Consider the following 22,546-nt stretch of genomic DNA (forward strand, 5'->3'; position numbering starts at 1 on the left):
ATGTGGCCCCACCCCTTCTCCTGAACCATACCAGGCCATGTGCCCTCAACATGGGGGGGGCTTGTCAGGAGTGAATCTTCCCATGGAAAAGCACCTTGTCCCTATGTTGATGAGGAAAAGGGCCTCATCCCCACAACCCTGGCCTGCTGGTTTTGGGGTCAGGGGGGCTTATCAGAATCTGGAACCCCTCTTTAATATTAGGGGTCCTACAGATACCACCCCCCTACGTACCTACTCATTCACCAAAAAAAGAAATAAAGCAATAAAGACCCTAAATGTCTTTTATTAAAATTAAATCCCCCAAAAAGTCTCTCATTGTAAATCCATCATCAATCCCGATGCCATCCCCCCACTGACTCCCCAATACCCCCCAATGACCCACCACAGAGGAGTGATCTCACTCAGTAACACTCGCTGACTGATAGCATCCTGAGCTGTCATCAGCTGTATAAAGGAAGGGGCGGGGATAGTAGTGACATCATTGCCCAAATATGGCCATATTCAGACAATGATGTCATGATCTATGCCCCACCCATTTGCCTACGTGGCCATGTAAGGGAATGGGCGGGGTGAAGCCAGCGGTTGCTAAGGACACAGCTGTTGCAGGCAGCCATTGCTTCCCTAGAAACCAGTGACAGCCAGAAGCCGTCACATTCGTCTGCACCAAATACCGTAAATGTTGGATGTTCAGAAGAATGTGGGAGGGGCCAGAGTTCATCCAATCTTCTGTTCAGACACGGAGCTCCTCCCTAATGCAGATTATTGTCATTGTGTGGCAGCGATTGTATCTGGCAGACAGGGAGCTGTATGTGTGTGTGTATCACTGCCCGACACATCACTCACATCACACACTTCAGCCAATCTGCCCTAAATCATGTGTGCGGGGGTGGGGTGGGGGGGAAGAAGTCTTCACACCAGGATTCCAGATTGAAGGATCACTTGGGGGATCCTCTGAAGTGTGTGGGGATCACTTGCCTGCTCCACACTGCTTAGATTGTATGAAAGATTTGTATCTGCCTGTGTGTGTCCAGCCAGATAAATGTGGGAGAGTCTCCCCCCTAGTGGTGGTCACCAGTATTGCAGGCTGTGAGAACTGTATCATAGCTGGTTTTATCTTCCCAAATAAACCTACCGCCTCATTCCTCCTCCACCAATCAGGACTCTCACTCCAGTTAGCAAATCACTATTGGCATGATTTTCCTGACATCCAACATTGGTGTCAGTTTGATTAAAAAAAAAAAAAAAACATTGTTGGTGTCAGTGAGAATAAAGTATAACCCCAGCCCAGCATTGGTGGTCAGTGGTGGTACTTACCTGATCACACATCTCCCGCTGCCTCTCTGCTGATGTCGGAGTTCTACTATCACTGTCAGAAAGGAGATCACGGCTCCCCACAGTCTGGTATAATTGCAGTGCCTGGTGATGAGACCCAGAGAGTGTTCCAGCCGTCATCACCTCACTGACACTCTGCACTCTGAGTCCTGGAACCTGTGAGATGAGGACATGATGGGACAGAGGACTAAATCACAGGAATGTCCATCATCATCCTGGAACACTTGGCAACATTGACAAGGCCGTGTTCTCAGGGCTGCAGTTCCTCTGAGCTCCACAAGGGGATACAAAAAAGGAAGTGATGTCAGGTACAGACAGGAAGTGATGTCAGGTACAGACAGGAAGTGATGTCAGGTACAGACAGGAAGTTCCGGGTGAGGGGTCAGTTGGGAGGAAGTAGAGAGAAGACGTTGCTGGAAATGGCAGTAGAGGAGGTAATAAGATCTTATTTTCTATTTACACCCAGTAACCCCCCGTCATGTCCGTCCTCTTCCTCCATAGTCACTGTGATGTCTTTTATCTCCAGGAGATGATGATACGCACATATATAGTGTGGAAATGTAGAATAACCAATTCAGGGGCAGAACATTCTCCTCATCGTGGGATGAGATGAACTGCCCCGGGTTCCAGTCAAGCATTGTTCTGTAAACTTCTGATGTTGAACCCAGACCCCAGTGAAATCAATGGGAGGTGAATCTGTCAACTTCAAAATGAAAAATTTTTGGGCTAATAGACAAGGGGGTGCCAAACAATAACATAGGAGGGGAACATGAAAAAAAAAAAAAAAAAAAAATCTTAGAAATTCCATTCAGCCAGGAGCAGTGATTTTTAAATACTTAAAATACTTAAATAACATGTCTGTGGGGAGTCCTAACACTGGGTGGTGTCCTAATCCTAGAGGGGGGTGTCCTAATCCTAGAGGGGGGTGTCCTAATCCTAGAGGGGGGTGTCCTAATCCTAGAGGGGAGTGTCCTAATCCTAGAGGGGAGTGTCCTAATCCTAGAGGGCGGTGTCCTAATCCTAGAGGGGAGTGTCCTAATCCTAGAGGGGAGTGTCCTAATCCTAGAGGGGAGTGTCCTAATCCTAGAGGGTGGTGTCCTAATCCTAGAGGGTGGTGTCCTAATCCTAGAGGGGATGTCCTAATCCTAGAGGGGAGTGTCCTAATCCTAGAGGGGTGTACCGGGCCCCTAATCCAAGCATACAGCCTGTCATGTCAGGAAGGTAGGGATGAGCGTGTGCCCCCCTCACCTCCTGAACCATACCAGGCCTCATGACCTCAACTTTGGGGTTACCTTGCCAGGGAGACCCCCTACTGGCAAAGCACCCTGTCCTTATGTTGATGCCTCTTTCCCACTACGCTGCCCGGTGATTGGTTGGGTCTTCAGGCAGAGAGGTTATCAGAGAATGAAAACTCTCTGTAATAAAAAAATGACCCTCAGATAACCACCCCCCTGTTAATGAGTATGGTGGCCATATTTGGCCAATTCAGACAGAACTAACGGCGCAGCTCTAATTCTTTCCTTGGCAGTCTCTGGTAACATGGAATGGGATTTGGGTTCTACTGAATTTCCAGGATTTTAATTTTGGCTGAAGTTGTGGTTGATTATTTTGGTACTCACCCATAATGTCCTGCACAGTGTTTGTTCCTGGTCAGCTGACTCACAGCAGCCAATAACGGGGGAGCTGGATAACCCTTCTTCCCTGTAAGAGTGGACTGGGATCAACCAATAATTGGGGGGGGGGGATGGATAACCCTCCCTTACTATAAGAGGGGGACTGAGATCAGCCAATAATGGGGGTATGAATAACCCCTCCTCACTATAAGAGGGGGACTGAGATCAGCCAATAATTGGGGGAGGTGGATAACCCTCCTTTACTATAATGTCTCATACACACGATCAGAATTTCCGTTGGAAAAACCTTGGATGGTTTTTCAGACGTAATTCCGCTCAAGCTTGGCTTGCATACACACGGTCACACAAAAGTTCTCTGAACTTTCAACCGCCAAGAACGCGGTGATGTGCAACACTATGACGAGCCGAGAAATACGTTACATGCAGAGTTCAGGAATATATTACAAGCAAGGTTCAGGAATATGTTACACGCAGGGTTCAAAAATACATTACATGCAGGGTTCAGGAATATATTACATGCAGGGTTCAGGAATATATTACATGCAGGGTTCAGGAATATATTACACGCAAGGTTCAGGAATACGTTACATGCAAGGTTCAGGAATATGTTACATGCAGGGTTCAGGGGTGTGTTACACAGAGGGTGCAGGTTTCAGGAGTCTGTTCGCACAGGGTTAAGGGGGGCATGTGCAGGGTTCAGTATTGTACTATGCACAGGGAGGCAGAGTTCAGGAGTGCATTATGCACAGGGTGCGGGGTTCAGAAGTGTGTTATGCACAGGGTGCAGGGTTCAGAAGTGTGTTATGCACAGGGTGCAGGGTTCAGAAGTGTGTTATGCGCAGGGTTCAGAAGTGTGTTACGCACAGGGTGCGGGGTTCAGAAGTGTGTTACGCACAGGGTGCAGGGGTTTAGAAGTGTGTTATGCACAGGGTGCAGGGTTCAGAAGTGTGTTATGCGCAGGGTTCAGAAGTGTGTTATGCACAGGGTGCAGGGTTCAGAAGTGTGTTACGCACAGGGTGCAGGGGTCAGAAGTGTGTTACGCACAGGGTGCAGGGGTCAGAAGTGTGTTACGCACAGGGTGCAGGGGTCAGAAGTGTGTTACGCACAGGGTGCAGGGGTCAGAAGTGTGTTATGCACAGGGTGCAGGGGTCAGAAGTGTGTTACGCACAGGGTGCAGGGGTCAGAAGTGTGTTACGCACAGGGTGCAGGGGTCAGAAGTGTGTTACGCACAGGATGCAGGGGTCAGAAGTGTGTTACGCACAGGATGCAGGGGTCAGAAGTGTGTTACGCACAGGATGCAGGGGTCAGAAGTGTGTTACGCACAGGATGCAGGGGTCAGAAGTGTGTTACGCACAGGGTGCAGGGGGTCAGAAGTGTGTTACGCACAGGGTGCAGGGGGTCAGAAGTGTGTTACGCACAGGGTGCAGGGTTCAGAAGTGTGTTACGCAAAGGATGCAGGGTTCAGAAGTGTGTTACGCACAGGATGCAGGGTTCAGGAGTGAATTACGCACAGAGCACAGGGCTCAGAAGTGTGTTATGCACAGGGTGCAGGGTTCAGAAGTGTGTTACGCACAGGGTGCAGGGTTCAGAAGTGTGTTACGCAAAGGATGCAGGGTTCAGAAGTGTGTTACGCACAGGATGCAGGGTTCAGGAGTGAATTACGCACAGAGCACAGGGCTCAGAAGTGTGTTATGCACAGGGTGCAGGGTTCAGAAGTGTGTTACGCACAGGATGCAGGGTTCAGAAGTCTGTTACGCACAGGATGCAGGGTTCAGAAGTGTGTTACGCACAGGATGCAGGGTTCAGGAGTGAATTACGCACAGAGCACAGGGTTCAGAAGTGTGTTATGCACAGGGTGCAGGGTCCAGGAGTGCATTACATACAGCATGCATGGTTTATGAGTGCATATCCCACAGGTCACTTTAATACTAAAAATGACCTCCCCCATATTCTTCCCAAACCACTCTCTAGCACAGATCTCTTCTCACACCCCACAACACCCCCCCCAATCTGATTAATTTCAGGTTTAAAAAAAAAAAAAAAAACACATACTTTCAGGTAGTTTTATCAGCAACACTTCCATCAGGAGGATGTAAGTGTGATGTGATCAGTGGAAGTAACAACACATCTGAAAGCCATAGGAAGGGGGCTTTACAATCACAGCAGATATTGTGACAGCAATGAGGTCCAATGAACCCCAAAACTGAGTGAGAACACTCAGGGGCACCTTTATTTTTCTAACCTTCATAAGTGTGCAACAAACTATCAGATTTAAATCCTTGTGTCCATGCCCTCTTCCCAACCCCATACTCCACAACACCCCCCTGCCCTCTCTTTATTCCTGAACAATTTTGTTGAGGGTCAGTAAACTCGTAAAAACTCGTGAAGCCCTCATACATTGCCATTAACATTTCTAGCTGCAGCTTTACTTGGCAGACCGCTGATAACCAGAGACCTTCTAATGAGGCCGATCATACATAACAATACATGACATCACAACGTGTGATTACAGGACACAGGCCTGACTTATACAACCTATTACACAAACATATATCTGTAACAGCTCAGGTGGAATAAACACTTTTTGGCCCAGAATCTGCAAAGCCTCAAAGATTTCTAATGAAGCCGTCATAAAGTTTTACTTTCATAATTGGGGGTATTAACTTCCATTAGATAGAACTGGATGACGCCGGTCATGAATAGTTTAGAAAATGGTTTCGTTGGCAATGAAGGGAGATGTTTTATTTTACAATGGAACTGGACTCTGCCAACACCAACGACCGGGAACCTGGCTAAGTACTCTTCTCCCATTCTTAATCCCATTTTATTTGTTGTTGTTATTATTGTATATTTTGTGTATAATCTTCATCTGTAAATTTTGGGATCAGCTTTTGGTAATTAATTGTTAAGCTTTATCTCTAATGCACTAAACCAGAACTTAAAGAATTTCTGTCTCTTTGAGGAATGTTACAAGATTTACCTTCTGCTATATTCCTGTCTGGTGTGGCAGCGTGTATTACAGACGTTTTGTCAGAATGGTTACAGCAGATACTGTGAGCGTTGCATGTCGCTGTTAGAACACATAGTGGAAGCTGTTGTGTGTGTGTGTGTGTGTGTGTGTGTGTGTTACAGGTTACCAGTGGAATTAATAAGAAGAGCAGGGTTGCAGTCCGAGTGTAGCGTGTAAACATATTTATTGTGATGAAAGGACAAATGACAACTCACACTGTGACAGGTGAAATCAGGCTCAGCGGATAGTTATGCCGCGTACACATGGTCGGACTTTTCATCTACAAAAGTCAGACGGGCAGACCAAATCCGGCGGACAATCCGATCGCGTGTGGGCTTCCCCGGACTTTCAGCGGACTTTTCCAGCTGCAAATCTGACGGATTTTAGATTTGAAACATGCTTCAAATCTTTACGTCGTAACTCCGCCGGACCCAGAAATCCGCTCGTCTGTATGCTAGTCCGACGGGCAAAAACAAACGCTAGGGCAGCTATTGGCTACTGGCTATGAACTTCCTTATTTTAGTCCGGTGTACGTCATCACATATGAATCCGTCGGACTTTTGTGTGATCGTGTGTAGACAAGTCCGTTCATTAGAAAGTCCGCCGCAAGTCCGCCAAAAGTCAGTCGAAAGTCTGTCGGACTTTTGTAGTCAAAAAGTCCGACCGCGTGTACGCGGCATAAGGGCTTCCAGTGGACAGTCTCACAACAAACGGGAACCTCAGACCAGGATCTTATTGGTTTCCACTTCCTCATCCCAGCTGTCATCCAGCATGATGTCCGGACCATCCTGGCTGCAAGTTTTAGGAGGAAGCTTCTTATCCCAGATGCAGGAGCTGACCACTCACAGACTACATACAGAAAGTGCCATTTCTTCTTCTCATGTGAGCTGCCAATCTACTAGTGTTTCTCAGTAAATCTAATACTGCACTTACTTTGGCGCCCCCGATGTGTTATTTTGGTCCTGCAGTTGTATCCATTCATCTATCCATCCACCCAATGTTCCCATCCTGGTCTGAGGTCCCCTGTTGTTGTGAGACTGTCCACCAGAAGCCTTTACTATGAAATGAGTAGAGTTTGGCAAGGAGTTTGGATCGAGCATAAGGTCCGCCCGAACATCACCTGTTTGCGTGTTTGGTGAACACCCGAATTTGCGAGGTGCTCTGCGGGATGTTCACTTAGTACCCCACAATGCACTGGGCACTGCACAGTGCATTCTAAGGCCCTAATTGGATAAAGCCTTGCACCTTAGGGCACATAGTACTCTCAGAGCCCTGATTGTCCAATCACGGCTCAGTGCTCATAGTCCCACCCCACACTATAGAAGGTTCCTTCCCGCAGGAAGCTTTTGCAGTGTTGTGGAGTGGAAATAGATAGAGCAGGGCTCAGTTTGCTACTAGTGAGCATAGTGTTATTGTGACTCTCAGTGTAGAGTGTTAGTGTAGTGTGAGTATAGTATAGTGTCAGTGTAGTGCAGTGTTTAACAGCATTCCATTTAGTACTATATACAGTGCTGTATGCACACTTTTTTTTTTTTTTTTTGTCGCTACATTCTTTTTTTTAATTTTTATTATTGTTGTTGTTCCCCTGCCCCCTTTTTTAAATTATCAGCTGAAGTTTGTCTTACTGCAATGCTGGCGTTTCACCCTTTTTTTTATATAGCTTTTTTTTTCTTTTTTTTTTAGTTTTTCAATTTGTGTCCCTAGTTGTACACAGTTTATAGTGCACCAAACACCACATACTTTTTTTTTTTTAGTCGTTGCGTCTTTTTTATTATTGTTCTCCTGCCCCCTTTTTTTAAACTGTGCGTGTGTGTATATATATATATATATATATATATATATATATATATATAAATATATATATATATATATATATATAAATATTTTAGTTTATTTTTTTTGGTTTTGTCATTCGTGTCAGCGACATTCGCCAACTGTAAACCGTTTATAGTGCGCCAAACAACACATTCTCGACCAGCTGCCGCAGTCGTTGGCTCCCCTGGGCAAAACAACGATACCTTACTTCGGTTCGCCTTTTGACCACTAGGGGGTGCAACGCTAGAGCCGATTCGCGTGCCTGGTGGTCGCGATGACCACCGGGCACCCGCAATCACTTCACACAGAGACAGAACGGAGATCTGTCAATGTAAACAGACAGATCTCAGAGGTGAGGAGAGCGATCTGTTGTTCATACTAAGTATGAACAACGAATCGCTCTCCTCACTCAGGCAGTCCCATTCCCCCCCCGCAGTTAAAATCACTCCCTAGGACACACATTTCACCCCTTGTTTGCCCCCTACTGTTAACCCCTTCCCTGCCAGTGACATTTACAAAGTAATCAGTGCATTTTTATAGCACTGATCGCTGTATAAATGACAATGGTCCCAAAAATGTGTCAAAAGTGTCTGACGTGTCCGCCATAATGTCATAATGTCACAGTCCTGATAAAAATCGCTGATCACTGCCATCACTAGTAAAAAAAAAAATAATAAAAATGCCATAAAAATATCCCCTATTTTGTAGATGCTATAACTTTTGTGCAAACCAATCAATATACGCTTATTGCAATTTTTTTTTTTTTTTTTTTACCAAAAATATGTAGAAGAATACATATTGGCCTAAACTGAGGAAAAACTTTGCTTTTCAAAAACCACATATGTTACATAGTAGCACAATGTATAAATAGTAGCATATGTAGTAATGATATGATAATGGTCTTGAAATGTATTTAAAAAGGGGTATCTGATAGCTCAACGCGTTTCGTGACCAACGCCATTTATCAGGAGAAGAGAAAGGCAGGAGTCTAAAAATAATAATATTGAAAATTACTATAGTGTGTGAGTAGTTGTAACCGGTCCATCCAAACAAGGGAGATGGAGACGGTAAAATTGTGTGTGTGTATATATATATATATATATATATATATATATATATATATATATATATAGAATCATATCTACATGTAAAACATGGATCTGGGTGCAAGCATGGAGAGCCAGAGGCCGGCTGGAGATGTCATTAGCCCCAGGAGATGAGGTAGCATACCCCATGGCAACAGGATGGACATAGGATAAGACTATTATCATATCATTACAACATATGCTAGGCTTACTAGAGAGTACCAATTTAATCAAGATTTGATTATTTCTATATCATGGAGACACACGTCAATGAGTTTGGTTTTTACCTTTGTTTGTGAATTTATATGTTACCTCGCTATGCCATTATTATGTTATTTGTATGGAATAAATTATATGTACTTTATCTACTATTTATACATTGTGCTACTATGTAACATATGTGGTTCTTACTAATTATTTACTACCTACCAGACACACTCTGTCATGTTATCTCCTATGCTGCATGATTCATATAAAGTCCCATTTCCTTCCCCCCTTTTGCAAATGTCTTCATCAGTTTAGGCCAATATATATTCTTCTCGTATTTTTGGTAAAAAAAAAAATGCAATAAGCGTATATTGATTGGTTTACACAAAAGTTATAGTGTCTACAAACTATGGGAAAGATTTATGGCATTTTTATTATTTATTTATTTTTTTTAGTAATGGCGGTGATCTGTGATTTTTAGCGGTACTGCGACATTGCGACTGACAGATCGGACACTGTTGACACATTTTTGGGACCATTGACATTTATACAGCGACCAGTGCTATAAATATACACTGATTACTGTGTAAATGTCACTGGTAGGGAAGGGGTTAACACTAGGGGGAGATCAAGGGGTTAAATGTGTGTTCTCTCGTGTGTGTTATAACTGTGTGGGGATAGGACTGTCTAGGGGAGGAGACATATCTCGTGCATGCGATCGCGCCCCCTGGCCACGCGCATCGGGTCCCCCGTCGTGCAGCGGGCATGCATGCGCCCTCTGGGTTTCATCCAGGAGAGCCATTCTGCAGCAGTATATCTATTTGAGCCGGTTGGGAACCGGTTAAGAACGGTCATAGGGAGGACCAGACAGTCAGCGCTTAGCCTTCATTGCTGGCGGTGTGGCAAGTGTTGTGATTGACAATGGATTTACAATGTACCCCATACTCATTCACATGGGGGGGCAGGATCTGGGGGCCACCTCATTAAAGGGGGTTTCCAGATTCCAATAAGCCCCCTGCCTGCAGACCCCCACAACCAGCCCAGGGATGTGGGAAAGAGGCCCTTCTCCCCATCAACATGAGGTGCTTTTGGGTGGGGGTGAGGAAGCACCCAAAGCACCCCCCATGTTGAGGGCATGTGGAATGGTATGGTTTAGGAGTGGGCATACCCCCCCCCATCCTGACCTGCCAGGCTGCATGCTTGGATAAGGGTCTGGTATCAGTTTTGGGGGACCCCATGGCGTTTTTTTTTTTTTTGGTTCCCCATAAAATCCATATGCGACCCAAAGGACCTGGATGTTTTTTTTTTCAAGAAAGTGTTCAGGGAAAATCAATCAAAATGCCATTTTTCTTTCTTTAAAAATGTCAGTTTTGCCGCAGCAGGTTCTATACACGGTACAGATGCACCACTTTACAGGCAGACTAAGGGGACCCCAAGCACAATATTAAAGGAAATTTTCATTTTTATTGTCTCACTTTAGTCATCATTAAAATCACTGCTCCTTTAAAAATTATAGGTTTTAAAACTTTTTTCTCATTGAAACGTGTTCCCCAGGGCAGTACCTGAGCCCCATACCTTTTTTTTATGGCCAGTAACTTGCATATAATGTAAAATAAATGATCCGCACTCTGGTTGTTGCACTTAAAATTTCTTCATTTTATTGAATAGCCACAGTGAACAAATGGAGATTAAGTCAGTTGATGCATTTCAGCCTATAAGGCCTTAGTCATAAGGTTATGACTAAGACCTTATAGGCTGAAACGCGTCAAATGACTTAATCTGCATTTGTTCACTGTGGCTATTCAATAAAATGAAGAAATTTTAAGAGCAACAACCGGAGTGCGGATCATTTTGTCTACATTACTCTACTCAGCCAGCGACTGTGGATCGAGCACCTGGGAGCTCTGCTATCTATGTGTATGTATGGGTAGTAGCACTGACTTTTCTGTTTATAACTTGCATATACAGTGCCTTGCAAACGCACCCCCCTTGGCATTTTTCTTGTTTTGTTGGCTCACAACCTGAAATTAACATGGATTGTTTGAGGATTTGCATCATTTAATTTACAGAACATGCCCACAACTTTGAAGATGTTTTTTTTTTTTATTATTGTGAAGCAAACAACAAAGGACAAAATAACAGAAAAAGTAATGTGCATAAATATTCACCCGCCTAAAGTCAGTACTTTGTAGAGCCACCTTTTGCAGCTGTCACAGCTCCAAGTCGCTTTGGATAAGGCATTATGAGCTTGCCACATCTTACCACTGGGATTTTTGCCCGTTCCTCCTTGCAAAACCGCTCCAGCTCCTTCAAGTTGTTGGTATGCGCATGTGAACAGCAATCTTCAAGTCTGGCCGCAGATTTTCTATTGGATTGAGGTCTGGGCTTTGACTAGGCCATTCCAAAACATTTACATGTTTCCCCTTAAACCACTCAAGTGTTTTTAGCAGTGTGTTTGGGGTCATTGTCCTGCTGGAAGGTGAACCTCCGTCCTAGCCTCAAATCACACACAGAGTGGTACAGGTTTTGCTCAAGAATATCCCTGTATTTAGCACCATCCATCTTTCTCTCAACTCTGACCAGTTTCCCAGTCCCGACTGCTGAAAAACATCCCCACAGCATGATGCTGCCACCACCATGTTTCACAGTGGGGATGGTGTTCTTTGGGTGATGTGATGTGTTGGGTTGGTTTGCGCCAGACATAGCGTTTTCTTTGATGGCTAAAAAGTTTAATTTTAGTCTCATCAGACCAGAGCACCTTCCTCCATACATTTTGGGAGTCTCCCACGTGCCTTTTTGCAAACTAAAAACGTGCCATTTTGTTTTTTGCTGAAAGTAATGTCTTTCTTCTGGCCACTCTGCCATAAAGCCCAACTCTATGGAGCGTACGGCTTATTGTCGTCCTATGTAAAGATACTCCAGTCTCTGCTGTGGAACTCTGCAGCTCCTCCAGGGTTACCTTAGGTCTCTGTGCTGCCTCTCTGATTAATGCTCTCCTTGCCCGGTCCGTGAGTTTTGGTGTGCGGCCGTCTCTTGGCAGGTTTGCTGTTGTGCCATGTTCTTTCCATTTGGTTATGATAGATTTGAGATTTGATCCTCCTAGGGATCATCAAAGATTTGGATATTTTTTTATAACCTAACCCTGACTTGTACTTCTCAACAACATTGTCCCTTACTTGTTTGGAGAGTTCCTTGGTCTTCATGGCAGTGTTTGGTTAGTGGTGCCTCTTGCTTAGGTGTTGCAGCCTCTGGGGCCCTTCAAAAAGGTGTGTATATGTAATGACAGATCATGTGACACTTAGATTGCACACAGGTGGACATCATTTCACAAATGATGTGACTTCTGAAGGTAATTGGTTGCAGCAGAGCTTTTTATGGGCTTCATAACAAAGGGGGTGAATACATACGCTCATGCTAATTATCAGTTTTTTATTTCTGAAAAATAGTTTTATGTATATATTTTTCTAATTTTACTTCACCAACTTAGACTATTGTGTTCTGATCCATCACATATAATTCAGATAAAAAAAAAAACATTGACCTAAAGGCTGTAATGTAACAAAAGCCAAGGGGGGGGGGGCGTGAATACTTTTGCAAGGCACTGTAATCCTTCAAAATGGAGACTTTTGATTTTTCACATTATGGACCCATAGACTTTAAGAGTCTGCAGCATCTGCGTCTCCAGTCTGAACTTGTTCTCTGTTTGGGAGTTCTGGTGCGAACGGGGGGGGGGGGGGGTGTTTGGCCCAACTCTAGTGATGAGCCTAATTTTACCTGTCACAGTGTGAGTTGCCTTGCCATTTGTCTTTTTACCACAATAAATACATTAACATGCTACACTCAGACTACGCCCTGTCTCTTCAGTCTCTTCAGAGGTGCTGTGAGATTAGCGGGAGATCACCCAGAATGTTCCATTTGAAATCTTATGACCTTTTTGCTGTTCTGCATATCTGTGTACACACAACACTTATTGCCCCATACACCCCATCACTGTTGTATCAGTGGAGTTAGGTTACAATCACTCAGGAGGTTGCCTGTGGGTACTTTGCAGCATTCAGAGGAAGCTAAACACCACCTCTTGATGTAGCAACAGTCTGTTATGTCCACATACAATGTGACTGATTACCTGCAGCCAGTTTATGTGCAGAAAAAACACCAAAGAATTGCCAACCCGGGAGACACACTGGCTGCGTCCGGGGTCAGTATTCGCATGGATGAGTGGTTTCAAGCAACAACAAATGGCTGTGGTCCTGCGAGCTGGAAAATCTCTGCAGGGAGGGGCTGGGAGTGCCATTGTCACAGGTATAGTGTGATACAAACTGCCCCCGCCTCTAGTGTGTGCAGCCCCACCCCCGCTTTGTCCTGTCACACCCTCTCACCTCCTACTCCCCCCCCCCACACACACACACACACAGCAACTCTTCCTTTCATATTAGGCCTGCCTGTCTTGTAGTATTTCTATGGAGGTTTATGGAAAGCCTGACCTTTATGTATACTATAGTGATGGGGGAGGGGATGTGTGGAGCCTTTGCTGCACACTGTTTACCGCACATCAAAGTGAGGAGATGCTGCATACAAAGTGATGCTTCAACATCATTCTAACTCCAAGTGTATGTGGGGAACCCCAAATTTTATAAGAGATCCTAGAAAAAAGAACGTAAAAAAATAAGAAATATGAACCGTAAAAGACAAATCCCAAAACAAAAGCCTGCTGTAAATTTTTTCCAACTATAGCAGAAAGCAAACATGAAAGAAATCCCCCATAAGTCACAAAATAAAACTACAAAAGAGGGGAGGGCACAACAGCTAACAAGTAGAGAAAAAAGTCCTACAGCAGTGAGAGGTGTGAGGACAAAGCTGTGAGTATGGGGGAGGGGCAGGGGGGAGGTGGGGGATTCAGAAGAATATGTAGCCCACCATTGTAATCTATAGAACTCTATAGCCAAGTATAAAATGTTATCTCTTCCTAAACACTGACAATATGGCTGCTGGGATCTAAACCTTTCATAGTGAGGGGGCGGGGTGATCTATTCCTGCACATTATTGGCTCTTACCAATCAGCTGATCAGAAGCTAAGCAGTGCATTCTCCGCTATCCGTCTACAGAGAAACCTGCATATGACCTCATCAATGAGGATGGAGGAGGACCGGAGTCACATGACTGAGAAGATACTAAACCTCACCCTGGAGATCATCTACCTGCTGACCGGAGAGGTGAGGAGGATTCTGGGAGGTCACATGACATCACTCTTATCTCTATTAATAAAACACAGACCTGACTGGAGAGGTGAGGAGGATTCTGGGAGGTCACATCTATTAAAAAAACACAGACCTGACCGGAGAGGTGAGGAGGATTCTGGGAGGTCACATGACATCACTCTTATCTCTGTTAATAAAACACAGACCTGACCGGAGAGGTGAGGAGGATTCTGGGAGGTCACATGACATCACTCATATCTCTATTAAAAAAACACAGACCTGACCGGAGAGGTGAGGAGGATTCTGGGAGGTCACATGACATGCCTCTAATCTCTATTAATAAAACACAGACCTGACCGGAGAGGTGAGGAGGATTCTGGGAGGTCACATGACATCACTATTATCTCTATTAATAAAACACAGACCTGACCGTAGAGGTGAGGGGGATTCTGGGATTCTAACATGATATTCCTAAGAAAACAAAATAAGTGTAGCGCTAAAACAATCTTAAATTTCCAACATAGAGACAATATAGTCCAAGAGCTGGTAAACCTCTAGGTACGAATTAGAAGAAAGTCCTCCATATTTGTGTGGCTCCTAATAGATGATAGTCCATAGAAATTAAGTGACTTCATGTGTGGAACATATCAATGGGTGCGTAACATCTGAAGTGAAGACAAAAACACCAACACCGACAATAAGGAGGCTTACCGGATCTATTGGACCCAAAGAGACATACGCCTAGTTGGGTCAAAACAGGCTTAGGTGGTGAACGGCTGTAGGGGATCCAGAGGGGTTGTGAGAATGGAGGTCCTGGGATGAACCGTGGACTGGTATGTCCCTGTGCCCTGCGTTGTTGCTGGCCCGCTGCTCCCTTCCCAATGCTACACTATTTCAATAGCCTGTTTCTTTTTTTCTGAACCCTGCTGCAGTCTCCTCCATTTGAAAGCCCCTCCTCCTCTTCAGCACAGATGTACGTGGGGGCGGAGTCAGTTGTCGATCTGTGCTGAAGAGGAGGAGGGGCTTTCAAATGGAGGAGACTGCAGCAGGGTTCAGAAAAAAAGAAACAGGCTATTGATATAGTGTAGCATTGGGAAGGGAGCAGCGGGCCAGCAACAAAGCAGGGCACAGGGACATACCAGTCCACGGTTCATCCCAGGACCTCCATTCTCACAACCCCTCTGGATCCCCTACAGCCGTTTACCACCTAAGCCTGTTTTGACCCAACTAGGCGTATGTCTCTTTGGGTCCAATAGATCCGGTAAGCCTCCTTATTGTCGGTGTTGGTGTTTATGTCTTCACTTCAGATGTTACGCACCCATTGATATGTTCCACACATGAAGTCACTTAATTTCTATGGACTATCATCTATTAGGAGCCACACAAATATGGAGGACTTTCTTCTAATCCGTACCTAGAGGTTTACCAGCTCTTGGACTATATTGTCTCTATGTTGGACATTTAAGATTGTTTTAGCGCTACACTTATTTTGTTTTCTTTCCTATATGCACATATCCTACTGGCTGTGTTAGCTGCTTATTCTCTTTCCTTAGGGCAGCGCAGAATTATTTGGCATACTTTCTTCTCTAACATGATATTCCTATTGGTTCCTCAATATAGAGATTTCCTCTGATGAAGTCAGGTGATCATATGACCATCACAGTGCCTCCATGTGACTCCCTAAAACCTGAGAGACACAACATGCAGAAGATTCTAGAAGTCACCAAGAAGATGATGGAGCTGCTGACAGGAGAGGTGAGCGGTGCTGGGAATTCTGGGACATTATCCAGTAACAGACAAGGGATGTGTCTGGATGGTGACTGTATCATTGTGTATGTCAGGTTCCTATAAGGTGTCAGGATGTCACTGTCTATTTCTCCATGGAGGAGTGGGAGTATTTAGAAGGACACAAGGATCTCTACAAGGACGTCATGATGGACAATCAGCCACCCCTCACATCACCGGGTAAGAGGAGACTATTGTAAAGGAGAGAGCAGTACGGAGGGTCCACCTAGATCCCCCATCATCTGATAAACAAATAGAAACAATGTATTCAGTCTCAGGAGATGGGAGGCAGCGGTGCGGGACCTCTGCAACTTGTCTCCAATAAACATTTAGGTCACCACTGATTACTGAATACCAATATTATGAGTCCTGACCATTACACTGCATAATTTATATTATAAATGTAAATGGTGGAAAGCTGGAAGAATGCCATCATCTCATTTATAACATTTAAAAAATACCCTCCAATGGAATGGGGACTATTATGGGTGTGTCACACAAAAGAAATTCCAAAAACCTGGATTATAAAACAATATACATTTTATTACATATAAATTGAAAACTAGATTATAAAAGAATGTAGCTTGTGAACATTTGTGCAATAGCAGCTCAACAGTAGGACTACCAAGACCTCAACCAAAACATAATATTGAATTGAGACATCCGAGGCGTTTTGAAAATGAGGGTTGGCAATCTACTTGGGGGATGCTCATATGGTGGGTATAAAGGTATTCAGGCCATATACGGTGCCTTCACATGGACAAGCCAAGGATCATTAAGACAAGTAATTGTGCCCCGCCACGTTGATGTCTTGGACCTAAGATAGAGGGCGCTGTGATTCAGTCTGCAGAGCCGCAGGGGGCATCAAAATAGGACCAGGTATCCTCAGATAGATCCATATAATTACACTAATGACAGCAAACACCATGCTGCTAGATGAAACAGTCATCCAATGATAAGTGTAATGCTGAATACAGAGCAGGCAGCTGAGGTTTGGCCATCTAACATGAACTTCCAGACTCACAGATTAATCAGGCTAGGTGGTGTAGTTAAGCCCAAAAGTCCATATGCAGCGCTAAAAGTGGAAAGTAAATGAAGTCCAAAAGAAATGGTGAGCAAAGATAATCGAAGGAGGTAAGACCCTCACACCAGCTTCAGTGTATATTCAAACACACCACCGTGCTCACATCTATTCTTCTTACCAGAAAGCCAGATAAAGCAGGCATATGGGTATATGGCACATCCAATATCTCCAACTCGCAGCGTCATCCACTCTCACACAGTGTAATCAGCACAGGAGCTCTCAGGGTAGAGGATCCTCTGCAGCCTCCACTACCAAGGAATGTGACATCAACTCCAGTCACAATCGGTTAGATGAATGCACCCCAAGAAGGAAATAAAGAGGCACATAGTGAAGCCCATGCGAGAAGGACCTCAAATTTATTTAAAAAAGGGGTACTCGCAAACAACTGGTAAAATCGAGCATAAGAGATACCTTTTCAAAAGAACCGTGTTTGTAGCGTGCTAGCATCCTCACAGCATCACCTGATAAATTTCAGCCTATGGGCCGTCATCAGAGGTGTGTGACCACGGTGGTGTGTTTGAATATACACCGAAGCTGGTGTGAGGGTCTTACCTCCTTCCTTTATCTTGGCTCACCATTTCTTTTGGACTTCATTTACTTTCCACTTTTAGCGGTGCATATGGTCTTTTGTATTTATTTATATATTGCAATCAACAATATTTATGTCAGCTGCTGGTATCTTTTATGTGCCTTACAATCTGAGCGCGGATATTACCAAACGTTATTTATTGGCTGTAGTTAAGCTGTCAAAACACCGGTAACAGCAAAGCACAGGGCCGTTTTGTCAGCTCAGCTGCACCACTCACTCTTCTCCAGTCTGTTCTCCGGTCTGGAAGTTCATGTTAGATGGCCACAATTCAGCCTCTCTTTCTAGCATGTTATTACACAAATGTTCACAAGCCACATTCTTTTATAATCCATGTTATTAATCTGTATGTGATAACATTTATATTGCTTTATAATCCATGTTTTTGGAATTTGTTTTGTTTGATGTGCCCATAATAGTCTCTACTCCCATTATTTATTTATTTATTTATATATATATATATATATATATATATATATATATATATATATATATATATATATATATATATATATAATTTATATTGTATATTACTCCTGACCCCTGCACTATATACTCTATGTTGTACATTACATACTCCTGAACCCTGCACTATATATATGTAATTGTACATTACATCATTCTGATACTATATAGTCCTATCTGCTGTATCTTATCTTGCTCTCCCCCCTCTACCCACTGCTATATATACACATAATATGTATTCTCTTTTGTTACACCCATTTCCTACCAGCTGGATATTTTATATCTGATGATTTGATTGGAGCACAGACTTTTACTTGTTGATAACATCCACAAACTTTTGAACCTTAAACAGAAAGTGATAATGAGGGAGAAGTCAATAACCCAATGATGGTGGTCATCGGGATCAGTCCAGTCTTCATCTTGGTTATTCTCCCCCCATCCTCACTCTCTGACCTCTGGTGGGGCTCAGCCCCGCTGTTATTCATGACTAAATCATGGACTAAATAAGAAAGTGCAGGACTTCTTGTGTTGGGAAGATGGCAGCAAGTTATAGAGGGGGTGGGGACACTCGTCCTATAATCCCCTCATCACTGTCACTCCTATAAAAGACAGTTCTCGTTGTTTCCTCACTCTCTGACTAAGGTCCATGAATAAAGAAATGAACTGGTAGGAGATCAGAGGACACATTTATTAGTTACCTTGAGGGGGGAATTGTAAGATCCTCAGAGACAAAGCTGCCTGATGTGGGCGGAGTCCTGGTTTAGGGGAACCGATCTGCTCATGTCTAGTAATAATCTTTTTATCTCTATTTTAGTAGATGGACGGGAGATGAGGAAAACCTCAGAGGATTGTCTCACTTTGTCTCCAGACTGTAAAGTAGAAGATGAGGACATCACACAGTATAGTCCAGGAGAAAACCCGGCTACCTCAAATGTCCATCCGGCACCACACAGTGTAGATGGACCATCGTATTCCTCTTATCCTGAGGAACCTCAGACTGTGAGGGATGGTGCCGTCCTTCCAACAGATAAGAGCTTTTCCTGTACTGAGTGCGGGAAGTGTTTCCATTCAAAATCCAAACTTAGTAGGCATAAAAGAACTCACACAGGGGAGAAGCCACATTCCTGTCCTGAGTGCGGGAAAACTTTTATACAAAAATCACATCTGGTCAGACATCAAAGGCTTCACACAGGGGAAAAACCATATGTCTGTTCTGAGTGCGGAAAATGTTTTTCACACAAGTCCGTTTATCACACACATCAAAGATTGCACACAGGTGAGAAACCGTATTCCTGTTCCGAGTGCGGAAAATGTTTTATACAAAACTCATATCTGGTCAGACATCAAAGGCTTCACACGGGGGAAAAACCGTACTTCTGTTCTGAGTGTGGGAAATGTTTTTCACACAAGTCCCTTTATCACACACATCAAAGACTGCACACAGGTGAGAAGCCTTATTCCTGTCCCGAGTGCGGTAAATGTTTTGTATTAAAAGCAAAACTTGTCACACATCAGAGGTCCCACACAGGGGAGAAGCCATATTCCTGTCCTAAATGCAGGAAATGTTTTTCAGATAAATCCAATCTTTCCAGACATCAGAGATTTCATATGTGTGAAAAGCCATATTCCTGTCCCGAGTGCGGAAAATCTTTTTCGGAGATGTCCCGTCTTTACACACATCAGAGATCTCACACAGAAGACAAGCCACTTTCCTGTTCTGAGTGCGGGGCATTTTTTTCAAGGAAGTCCAGTCTTCGTACCCATCAGAGATTACACACAGGTGAAAAGCCGCATTCCTGTCCCGAGTGTGGTAAATGCTTTTCACGGAAGTCCAATCTTTACATACATCAGAGAACTCACACGGGGGAGAAGCCGTATTCCTGTTCTGAGTGTGGCAAATGTTTTTCACAGAAGTCCCATCTTTCCTCACATCAGAGATCTCACACGGGGAAGAAGCCATATTCCTGTCCTGAGTGAGGGAATTGTTCCTCACTGAAGTCCTGTCTTCTTGTACATCAGGGATCCCACACAACCCTTGAGGTGTATTAGTGCCTTGAGTGTGGGAAATGTCTCAAGTGTGGAAGAAGCACAACCTGATACAAACCTCAGATATAGTTACATAGGGGTTAATTTATTAAAAATTAGGAGATGCAATAGATGGTAAACACCTAATTGCAACAACTAAGGCCGTGTACACACAGCCGGACTTTTCGACCGAACTGGTCCGACGGAATGAATCCGGCGGACAATTCGACCGCGTGTGGGCTTCTATACCTTTTATGTCGAAAATCTGACAGACTTTATAAATAGAACATTTTTCATATTTTTCCGATGGACTCGAGTCTGGTTGAAAAATCCGCTCGTCTGTATGCTAGGACGATGGATGAAAAACGACACAAGGGCAGCTACTGGCTATGAACTTCCTTATTCTAGTCCAGTCGTACGTCATCACGTACGAATCCATCAGACTTTGTTGTGATCTTGTGTAGACAAGTCCGATTTGACGAATCCGTCGATCTTGTTCCGTCGAAAAATCCTTCGGAGTTCAGTCCGTTAAAAGTTCGCTCGTGTGTACACGGCATAAGACTTTGATGTGGAGAACGGAGAAGCACCATCAATTAGGTGATCACCTATTAGTAAATGACAAGTCAGGATCGTCACTTTTCCATAATAGAGAAATAGAGAATACTAAACGTGGTCCCTAGAGGGTGTAGGACTACAGGATTTACCCAAGATCCTGTTTGTGTGTAAAAAGAAACAATTGGCAAATGTGGTTGATAGTAAAGATATTAATTTTCTTTCCTGTTTTGTCGTGTTTTTTTTACATGTTCTGCAAACTAATCCGTTTTTTAATAAATGTTGCAGAGTAATGCACACATTTTTCGAATGTTAAATATAAAAATGATAGTTATATCTCTAGTATATGACAAAAAATGTTCATGTCTATTCGAATTTTATAAGAATATCCACTTCTAATTACATATCTTAATTCTTAAATCATGGCACTGCTATATATTTTAATACTTTGAGCAGCACAGTGTCTTAGTGGTTAGCACTTTCGCCAAGCTGCACTAGGGTCATGGGTTCAAATCCCAACCATGGCATCTGAGTCCTATGTGTTTTCTGTGCAAAAAGCTGTGGCTGGTGTAGGCGGGCTATAAGATGTCTCTCAATGTTATATTAAAACAAACTTTAATCACATCACTCTTACTGTAACAGAAATTTCCCCTCCCCCCACTCAATTTGCCCAGTCTGTCTCCTTTGTGTGTGCATTTAGTTTATTCCTTTTTTAGCTGCCTGTAGTTGCTGTAGTGCGTTGACTAGCTGCTGACATTTAATAAGGATGCTTACCTGTCCGCGGGGGGGCCCACGATGTCGCCCCCCCAGGCCGGTCCGTCTATCGGATCAGGCGCCATTGTAACTAAGGGAAACCAGCAGTGGAGCCTTCAGGCTTCACAGATGGTTTCCTACTGCGCATGTGCGAGTCGCGCAGCATTTTCTGAATGGCCCCATCGTCTTCTGGGACACAAACAGGTCCCAGAAGGCAGCGGGGCGGGGGGGAGGAGGATGGGCAGAGCCAGAAGAGGAAATTACGTACCTCGCCTCGGCGAGACTGGGACGGAAGTTCACCTTTGTACTACATGAAGGTAAGAAAAAAAATGTATATCCAAAAACGAGGGGGGGGGGGGTGGTCTTTAGTTTAAGATCAAGTAGTAAAGTTGGGTGGAACTCCACCTTAAGGGCCCGTTCACTCCACATGCAGTCCAATGCATTTTTTTTTTGCAACAAAAACACATGGAAAGTAAGTTATATGGTTTCCAAAGGCATAGTTCACACCAGTGTGGTCAGTTCCAGTGCGTTCCAGTTCCAGAAAAAAAGTAGAACCTGCTGCATTTTTCCTGCACTGGACTGTACTGGAACATGGTATAACAATTAAAAAATGCACTGGGATGCGTTAGAATGCATCAAAAATGCACTAGACCATAGTGCAGTAAAAAAAAAAAAAAAAAAAAAAACAGGAATAGGGAATAAAAAAAAAGCATCTGGAATGCATCCAGAAATTAATCAAAACTGAACCACGTTAAAAATGTGCATGCAGAAACTTAACTGGAATGGATCTGTAGTGTTTTTGTGGTGTGAACCAACCCCTAAGGGCCAGATTACACCACATGCAGTCACCTCCCCCCATACTCGCCTCCAGGACTTCTCCTGAGCCTCTCCCATCCTTTGGAACTCCCTATCCCAATCTGTCCAACTATCTCCAACTCTATCCACTTTAAGACAATCCCTAAAAACTTTTTTCTCCTCATGCTGCATTTTTCCTGCACTGGACTGTACTGGAATG

The 22,546-nt window shown here is 44.0% G+C and overlaps 1 protein-coding gene and 1 pseudogene across 2 annotated transcripts in view; one reads left to right on the forward strand and one right to left on the reverse strand.

Annotated features, from left to right (window-relative positions):
- Positions 1-22,546, reverse strand: part of LOC141121752 (uncharacterized) — a 617,570-nt gene that overhangs the window by 51,597 nt on the left and 543,427 nt on the right. The window contains exon 1 of one of the 2 annotated variants that reach the window (XM_073611472.1): positions 1,315-1,617. The exons of the other annotated variant lie outside the window; for it this stretch is intronic. The gene's annotated coding sequence lies outside the window, so the exon portion shown is untranslated. Of the gene's footprint in view, positions 1-1,314; positions 1,618-22,546 lie in introns of those variants that run through there. 2 annotated transcript variants of the gene reach the window in all.
- Positions 1,089-22,546, forward strand: part of LOC141121739 (uncharacterized) — a 473,317-nt pseudogene continuing 451,859 nt past the window's right edge.

The sequence above is a fragment of the Aquarana catesbeiana genome, unplaced genomic scaffold (genome assembly GCF_042186555.1).
Source record: "Aquarana catesbeiana isolate 2022-GZ unplaced genomic scaffold, ASM4218655v1 unanchor229, whole genome shotgun sequence".
Lineage (NCBI taxonomy): Eukaryota > Metazoa > Chordata > Amphibia > Anura > Ranidae > Aquarana > Aquarana catesbeiana.